Source organism: Belonocnema kinseyi, chromosome 4 (genome assembly GCF_010883055.1).
Source record: "Belonocnema kinseyi isolate 2016_QV_RU_SX_M_011 chromosome 4, B_treatae_v1, whole genome shotgun sequence".
Classification (NCBI taxonomy): Eukaryota; Metazoa; Arthropoda; class Insecta; order Hymenoptera; family Cynipidae; genus Belonocnema; species Belonocnema kinseyi.
The window spans coordinates 146,723,686-146,733,813 of NC_046660.1; the positions used below are offsets into that span (position 1 = coordinate 146,723,686).

At 37.9% G+C, this 10,128-nt stretch overlaps 1 protein-coding gene across 7 annotated transcripts in view; it reads left to right on the forward strand.

Annotated features, from left to right (window-relative positions):
• The window catches only part of LOC117171614 (WD repeat-containing protein 13-like), a 138,985-nt gene that overhangs the window by 47,469 nt on the left and 81,388 nt on the right, over window positions 1-10,128 (forward strand). The window lies entirely within an intron of this gene.

Sequence of the window (10,128 nt, forward strand, 5' to 3'; positions counted from 1 at the left end):
GATATATATTTTGAGCAAAACATACCAAGATTGCCAATTTAAAAGATCAACAATCAGATAAAAACTATCGAACACACTGCCTTTTTAAAATATGAGAAAAATAAATGTTACAAAATCTAGACGTGATATCAAAAAACAGACAACGGGAGGGGTTTTGGAGAATCGAAATCTTCGTACTAAGAATAATTTCATTTGAATGAGGATTTCATTGCAAGCCAGTATTATTCATTTGCGACAAATATTAACTTAATAATAATAGCGAGTTTTTGCCACACTTTCTAGATGAATTAGAATCATTTAGAAAACTGCAACATAATTTAGCAGAAAAAAATAATTTTTTCTGATGGAAAACGCTTAATTTTTGAAGCGGTTTAAAATAATGTTATTAACATTGAAAACATTTTATATTTATATTTTTTGCAGCTATTTATTATATTTTAGAATTAATTTGAAAGTTGTTTGATGAGAAAAACATTTTGGAAAAAAATAAAATAATACAATTAGTGTGTTACAATATTTATGATAGTGGTATTGTTAACTAATAATTATTTTTGATTCTTAATACTACTTCTATGAGATATTAGTCATTTTTAATGAAGATAAAGTTTTTTTTTGTGGTTGAGCACCGTATTATGATAATTGCCTGTATTAATTGTTTATAACAATTAACGTAAATATTCAACCTAATATTCATGTTCCTGAAGTATATCTACAATAATTTTGATAGATAGCGAGTTCTCTTAAGTCTTTTATTAAAAAAAGAAATAATACTAGTAAAATGTCAAATTTTGGCGTTCTATTTGTTTAAATAATAAATTACAAGGAGTGAAATAAAAAAATCAGGCCTGATGGCGTTCTGCAGGATTTACTTCTGAGCATTAAAATAAACATCAAAATTAGTCAAGAATTGTAGTCTGTACTGGATTATGAACAGCAAATTCTTGATTACTCCCACTGTGCATCCGAACTAATCGACCTGACATCGTGATGCGAGAAAAGAAGATGGAAGTGTCACAGGATTGAAATTGCTTGTCTATTTAACCGAAGTTTACAGTCAACCTATAAGACCAAGATCCATAAGTACAGCGAGTTAAGGCATTAAGTAAATACCATATGGAGGAATGTGAATGCTGCATCTATTCATCCTATTGTAGTTTCCGGTACAGGCAATGTCCACGCAAGCTGCACTGAACATCTTCAACATTGAGGAGTCAGTACGGTAATCGCAGCAGCTGAGGAGGCAGTTTTATTAAACATCTGTTGCATTGTAATAAACTTTATCGACAATCAGGAAAAAAGCGAATAAAAATGTTTGGAGTGGCAGATGGTAGCTCTAAGAAAGCATCCAGATGTGACTGTTGTCACCTTCAATGGTCGCGGCCCCTGTTTAAGTATAACAGCGATAAGGGAGGAGCTCCAAACTACACGATGCTCGTAATTGTTTACCTACAACATCATCGCAGGAGGTTTCAAGCAACGTAATAAATTACCATCTTACATCCTCATCTCATCAGTCACATGAGTTAGTCTGTGGATATGATGAAAAACCGGGTTCACCCGAATAAAATTTTTGAATAGCCTCGCCTCGCACGCATGTCACTATTTTCTCGCGGTGCCTCGCATTTTGAGCCTCTGTCTCCACAGCTAAGACCTAATAATTATCTACTATTTACAATACTTACAGTTTTCTTACACCCACTTCCTCCCCTACTTACAATCGTTCCTTCTCAATTTCTCTTCTTCCTTCCTTCTCTTCTTCTCCACCTTACCCAACACCCCCTTCGCCCATGATACTGCCCTTTTGCCAAAACCTATTAAAATCCTTCATGCAACCGCATTTCATTCTCGCTATAAGTCCTGACTTCATTGCTCACAATATCTTTTTCCTTCCGCTTTCACTCCCCTCTCTTATCCCTCCCACCTCCTTTCGTGAAAACCATAACCTTCGACTTGTCCGAATTTAAGTCTAACCTATTTGTGTCCAAGTACCTTCTCAATGTTTTCATCATCTCCTTTAAAGCCTCTTCGCTCATTGCTGGCAGTACTATGTCATCTCCAATATAATTTATTTCACATTTTTCACGGCCATCGTTTTAACCCTCAAGCGTGGTTTCGATTTCAGCTTTTCGTTTTTTCGAGAATAAGTTAGCCAACTTTTCCTCGGAAATTGGACTCTTACAAATCTTAAGTCCATACTGGAAACGGATTTTATTTTGAACTCTCTATATCGTCTATACCGCTAGGCGGCTGGTTGCCAAAAATCGGCAGGAGTTTGACTCAGTAGCTTTTCGACCGAGAAGCGCATCGTACCATAGAGGGCGATACACTTCGACAAACATTCCTTGTAAATTGCACGACTAATTTTTCATCATTAGGCTCATTCTTGTTCCTTTTAAATTCCGGCTTTTCATTACAATCAGTTTTTATCCCTTTTTATTATTTTTTAATATAAAATTTATAGTCAAGTTTCTTAGCAACCAGCCATTCTTAGGAGTCATCCAGGATCCCGGATCTTCTAACTTTAAGGATGTTGGAGGTTCTTTATCAGTGATTGAAAGGTTAGCAGAGTGTCCGCATCTCGTTCTTTGGTAGTGCGTGCCGCAATCGCGATTTTCTTTGCCGTTCGTTTGCTCAGGATCGGCGGATAAGAAAATAATAGATAATTTCAGGATTCGCCGGACTGTCGACCAAACGACATAAGAAATTGCTTGATTCGGCAGTTATTACCTAGTGGTTGTGATTTTCAAGCGAGTCTGATCGTTTTTAGACATTCATGTTTTCGTTCGTTCAATCGATGCCCTCTGGTGATCGGAATCCCGCTTTCCATTCCGAGGTCGTCTGTCAGAAGCCCTATAAGCATGTTGAAAAACGCCGTAAACGTTTAAATCGCAGACGGAGGAACAGTAGAAAACAACAGCTGCTCACGTCCTAGCGGATACATAATTCACACTTCCCAAAGATGCTATCGTCTCCAAACCCGGTTTCTGTCAGCTTGAAAAACGATTCGTTGTACCCAAATTGCTGGTTGGATTCCCTAGATCCGGAATACGAACCAGAAAGTCCAGCTTTATATTCGGACGGAATTACGAAAGAACAAATCCCTGAACTTACACTGAATTTCTCTCCTGTCGCTCCCACCTCCCCGTGTCTACCTGGGGACATTCACTCTCCCGGCAGTAGGGAGTTCACCTGTGAGTTTCTCCCACTCTTCACGCAAGGTCACGTCAAGGCGTGTCTTATTCTAAAAACCTAAATTCTTCCCCTTAACCTTTGCCAATCTTCCCCCTCAAAAAGGAATTTCAATTTCGTCGAATCTTCATTGATAACCGAAACCTTACCAATACGCGAGTGACCATGTCCTGACTCCTCCTACCACTGCGGCTGCTAGCTTCCTTTCCATATCCGCGATTAAAATTGCAAAAAGCGATGGAATAAGCGGACATCCTTGCCTCAACCCCCTATCTATACGGAAACCCTCAGAGATTCCCTCCGCTCCTCTCACCTCATCTTTCGTCTCCTCATATACCTCCCTTACCCTCTGATTAGGCTTCTTTCCGCTCCCCTTTCTCCCATTGCCTTCCACAACCTCCCTCTATCTACCAAAAAGAACACGCCTTTTAGATCTACAAAAACGCGCACAATTTGGCACCCTTTTTGGTTAGTTATCTATCCACCACGTGGTGAAACCCGCCTGCGTCTCCGACAATATTGATTTCTCCTCAACATTCTTACGCAGCCTGTCTGTCGACACCATCGCGTATATTTTGTTCGACGTATTTATTAGCGTAATTCCTCTGTAATTTTCCTACCTCTCCCTATGCCATTTTCTATACAGTGATACTATCAAACCCTGACTCCACCCTCTTGGGAACTCATCCCCCCAATACTCTTTTCATTACGCTCTTCAGACTCTCCCTTCCCACTTGTGTGCCAAACAGCCACACTTTGTTTTATATATCGTCTAGCACTGCTGCCTTAGACATTTTCAAGTTCCTTATCTGCTTATGTATCCCCTCGTGTTTTACCTCCTCTCGATCTACCTCCATCGTTAATTTAGCCCCCTTATCTCCTTCCGTGAATCTGAGCCCTGAAATGATTCTATAAAAAAACTTCCTCCATTCGTCACTCCCTATCTTCACACTAATCCATACCTAACGTTTCCTAAAACTATAAATTATCTGCCACACGTCCCTTTCTGTCTTAACACTTCTTAACTCCTCTTCCAGCTCTTTTTCCTTTTCCTGCGCTTTCTTCTTAAACATCACCCTAAACTCCTTCCTCAATTCTACGCACTCCTTCCTTTCCGCGGTTCCTTTCTTCCACTTTCTATACTTCTCTTTCACTTTTCTCTTCATCATTTTAAATTCTCTCCCCTAACAACCTTTTTTCCCTACCCTGCCTTTCGCCACCCTCCCTAACCCCTGTCATAATTCTCGCATCAGCCCTTCATTTCGTCTTTACACTGACCGCCTCCTGTAGCCTTCACCTATACCCCCTTCACAACTTTGGCTCTACTCTATCGCATTCCTTTCTCTCTACCCACGTGTCTTCCAATCTAATGACATTAAATTTCTGAATATACCTTCAGAAATCCTGATCTTTCTTCTTTACCCCTGCTACGTTCCAGTACAGCACCTTTAATACTTCTCCACTCGGCTTTACTCCCACCCGCCTACTTCCTACGAAAGAAATTTGCCTGCACTCCCTTCAACACCTTCTTTTCCTCGTCCCATGCGCACATTTTCTCATCTACCTTTATTTTGCGATACCGTACCTTTGCCGACCTACCTCCACTCTTTCCCTCCTAGCCCTATCATTCAGAATTCTTTTAACATCCCTTCACTTGTCGTAAAATCTTTATCGATGAAAACCGTCTTATCGCTGATCCTATTTTTGTTCCGCATTAGCCCCAACTTTTCTTTCCACCTCTCTAATTTTCCACCACCGTCACTTCATTCCTCTTCTCCCCTCCATCCTAACTTTCCTACCTTTCCTTTAACCCACACTATGCTCTGTAGTAGCGCTTACATCCCCTCCCTTTCCTTCCCGCTCTTTTGCTCTAATCCTCTTATTACAATATTATTTCTCGTATCTGCCTTCTCTCTTCTCTCCATCCTCAACTCCGTTGCCTTGATCATTTCCCTATCTACTCTCTCCCCCTTTTTATTCCAACGCTTTCGGACTTTCTCTTATATCACATTCTTCATCCTCTCGCAAATACCTTGCTTCTCGCCATCCCCCTTGTCAACTACTTCAATTTCCGACCCGCCCTTCACGTTTTTAAGCCTTTTTTCCGCATTTTCCTTCCACGTCCTATTCTCTTCTTCCAGCTGCAATTATTAACTGAATAATTGTTTTTGTAAAGGAACTCTGATGCGCCATTCAACACAGGGCTACGCAGAGCTGGCCGTTGTTGGCTTCTGAAAATGTCCTCCCTGTATAATTCACTACCAGTACTGCCAGTTATCTCGCTGACCACCTACCGCTCTTCAGTTGGAAACTGTGACCTACCCCTGTAAAAAAGTACGTACTTCAGCCAAAAGATGTCTCTGAAGGCCGATGTCGCTTACTGCCTCAAATTTTCCGGTTCTTTGTACTATTTCACTCCTCACACCCTTTTTTCTCCCCTAACACCCCCCAGCACTACGAGTTTCCCTATTTAGCCAAATCCCACCCCACAAATACAATGAAAATTAATCTTTAACGCAACAATTCACCTCTCACTACCCTAATCTCCTTCTAGACTTGCACCCTTACATTCCACTCACACCTTCCACGCAAACTCTGTAAAAACTTCTCACCACCTGTCACTGCACACTTTCTTATTACCGCCACCAACATGCAAGTCGTCAACTCATACTTTATATAGGTTTCAGTATAATGCCATTGGAGGATAGATCCGCTCTTGATGTTATTTGAATCCGCCGCCGTCGAAGTAGGCGCCGCTGACGATAAAAGTGAGGCATTACGTAGGATCGTGGTGGTGGATGATGCATGTTCTAATGCTGTGCCAACATGTTTTTTGGCTTTGCAGCACTATGGTCATTAGAGTTGTCATCATATGTGGCATGTTGGGCATGACAATTCATGGATTAATTCCTGTTGCGGTCCTATTGAACGGGTGTTGGTTCTATTTTCCGTTTAGCACACTTCGGAGATACACATGGTTGGTGGATTGATTATCTTATATTAAAAAGTTGGTATGAGTTGCTGATCGGTTGAGCGTTACCAGATCTACTGCCCATGTGTTGCAACGAAGTCGTGAATGGCTATTCAGGCAGGATGAAGAGGATCATCTCATTCTTAGAAATAAGACAATAATTAGCTATTCCTTTGAATATTATTTCTCCATGACAAGGCTCTACTTGACGCAAACGTAGTAGATCGTACAGAATTCGGCTGGGGATAATTTTACTTTTGAAAACATATATTTAATTTAGATACATTTTTATGAACTTATCCTGTGCTCTTTTTTTAAAAAAATAAAACTTTAGATAGTTTGAAGAAAACGAAGAAAAAATTACAATTTCAGCTACAATCTTTCTGATTACTTTTTTATGATGATTTGGGAATTAACAAGAATTATCAATTATTTAAAAAGTTTCATAAACAGATTAAGAGTTTAGCCATTTTGCAACGAATAGGATCAATTAGTTTAGAGAATCATGAAAGAATATATTTCCTATAAATATTCTCTACAATGTTTTTCAACTTAATAATAAACTTTGACGTGCACACGAGATATAATCCAGCGATGCCTAAAAACTGAAGAAAAAACTGAAAATTACCTTTTTCAATTAATATTTAATTTTTAATTGAAACCGATCGTCAACCCCGTTTTTCAGATTGGCGGAAAAAAGTATCTGGGGAACATTGAGAGTTGAAACAACTTGCAGTAAGACATTTGTTCCTTATTATTAAAGGAAGATCTCCGGAAGTTTTTAGATTGATTCATTCAAAATTGGCGGATATATCTATTTTACAAGAAGGCATGCCACGCCACTAACGATAGCTCCGCGAGCACTCAACACCATCGGGCAGCGTGATCACCGCTGGCGGCGTGGACTAGTTTCTTGTTAAATGGATATTTTCGCTAATTTTTAATGAATCATCCTGGAAATTTCCAAAAAACTTTCCTTAATAACGAGGAACTAAAGTTTCACTGGAAGTTGTTACAACAGTAAAGTTTCCCCGATACTTTTTTTTGTGAAGCTGAAAAAACGGGGTAACCGGTATGTTTCAATTTGCAATTAAATATTAATAAACAATAAGCTATTTTCAATTTTTCTTTGGCTTATAGACATTGCTACATTGCTAGGGTATATTTCATATGTACATCAAAGTTTCAAACAATTCCGATAATATTTACTCAACTTACGATGATTTATTTCTTGAAAAGTAATTGAATTTAGGAACGAATTTGTCTCAGTTTTTCATGCTTATTATTAAAAATAGTCATCTGGGACAAAAATGGTAAATAGGAAAAAGTTACCGCCTTATCATTTTCTACAAACCAATATTTAAGAAACATCACTTTTATGATTAAAACATTTCTGTCCCCCGGGACGTTGAGGAAATAATTTTACCCGATCATGAGCGCTTGGCAACTTTCTTGATCCAGATCCTCAATTTTTCATAAACATATTCAGAGTTTGTCTATTTTTCGAGGAATATGCACAATTTTTTACGGAGTCAACCAATAATGTCTGTGTGATTATTCTTTTCTATGATGCTTTGAAAATTTACAAGAATTATAAATTATTTAAACAGTCTACATAAACACATTCAAAGTTCGGCAATTTTTTTTACATAATTAACTAAGAATATCTTTCCGATTACGTTTTTTCGAGACCCTTTGTAAATTCGTAAGTATTATTAATTATTTAAACATTTTCTATAAATAAATTGAGGGCTTAGCTATTTTTCAACGAATATGCTCGATTTCTTTACGGATTTAACCAAGAATATATTTTCGATGACTTTTTCCTACGATAATTAAAAAAATTATGATAATTATTAATTCAAATAAATACAGAGTTCGGCTTTTTTTAACGATTAGAATATTTTATATCCTTTAATTTGGAGATTCTTAGCATGTGCACTACGTTACTACTTTTACTCTTTTCTGTATACGAGTCAGTACATCGTAGTCTGTGTTATTGAGCAGTGCGTTAATGAATAGTTTACAATGATTTCGCTTACACCACACATAAGTCCACATATATCAGAAAGGTTTTTGATAAATTCTATAGCCTATAACAAGCCAAGATTATTCTATAGCTGTGCTACTGATCCATTTGCTTTAGCCTCTTAAGTATCTTTATATCGTCCGTACATACTGTGATTTTTACGGACAAATTACGATGCAAATTTTCACTTCAAAAACATGTCGACAACTGTGAAGGATCAAGCCTTGCCTGATATCAACTTATTTAACATAACTTTACCGAACAGAACCTGACCTCACCTAACCTGAATTAACAGAAATTTATTGAACTACACGTAAAGCTCTGGAAGCATATTTTCCCAGTAGCAAATGTGTGCTACATCGAATGGGTCAACTCGAGCCTAACCTAGAAATAAATCTAGCCTAACCTAACCTCACGAAACACAATTAAACTGATTGTGTTGTCTCGTTGTGTTTGCGGTACCGTTTCATTCAGCCTCGGCTTAACCTACATAGAGGTTTAACCTATCCTAACCTAACAAAACCTGACCTAACCTAACCGATTACGTTGGCAACCCTGTTCTTAAACGTCTTAAACGTAAGCGTAACCCTTTGCATCGTTCCTTCGAAGAAAAAAGGATACGTTATAGCAGGCAGAAAATAGACTGAAACAGGTCAATGAATCAATTTAATTACGATAAAAAGCAAGATAAAATGTAAACACCAAAGATAGTATAAATATATCCCTCAAGTCTAAGAAAAGCAGAGAGAAAATTTTTTAAATAAAACTCTTATTCATTTGCATGTTCAGTTACAGTTCTACATTTATTTGATACAAACATTGTCAGGTTAATAGAAATGGGGTCAATTCTACTTGTCGTTCTAAGTTTCTTCAAATGAGTAATGTGCGTCTAAATTTTTAACGACCTGTAGTACAATGAAATGAATTTTATTGTGTTACAACGGGAACACTTAAGTTAAGTTGTGTTGCGTTAAGCAAAATTTCGTTAGGTTCTGTTAAGTTAGATTCATTTGCAGGTTAAGATCGAGTTAACACATTAAATATAGTACACATTTAAGGCTGAGAACCGCACGCTTACATAGCTACACGTGTGGTTGAATTTCATTCGGCTAGGTTAGGTTAGATCAGGTTTTGTAAGGTTAGGATAGGTTAAACCTCTATGTAGGTTAAGCCGAAGCTCAATTAAACGGTACCGCAAACACAACGGGACAAAACAATGAGTTTAATTGTGTTACGTGAAGTTAAGTTAGGTTAGGTCAGGTTTTTTTTAGGTTAGGATAGGTTTGACCTCTTTGCAGGTTAAGCCCAAGCTGATTCAAACGGTACCGCAAACACAACGGGACAACACAATTAGTTTAATTGTGTTTCGTGAGGTTAGGTTAGGTTAGGCTAGGTTAGATTTATTTCTAGGTTAGGCTTGAGTTGACCCATTCAATGTAGCACACATTTGCTATTGGGAAAATATGCTTCCAGAGCTCTACGTGTAGTTCAATAAATTTCTGTTAATTCAGGTTAGGTGAGGTCAGGTGCTGTAGGGTAAAGTTATGTTAAATAAGTTGATATCAGGCAAGGGTTGATTCCTCACAGTTGTCGACATGTTTTTGAAGTGAAAATTTGCATCACTGGCATTATTTTGAATTTCATTTGCCTCAGTGCATGATTTTTCTTCATTTTTTGAGGTTATGAATCAAACAATACCGTGATGGGTGATTTTTGATACCGAATTTGAATTCAGCGCCCCAAAATCCATAGGCATACGTGTGTCTTGTTACCAGATCCGCACACTTTTTTTGTGTGTGGCTGTGTAATTCTTTGCGAATGTACAACTAGGAACACTGCTGTAGTGTGGAAATATTGTTTAAAAATTATTTTCAAATCTCAAAAATTTCCAATCAATTTGAATGCTCGAAAGGTTCTAGAAACCGTATTCATCAGGCAT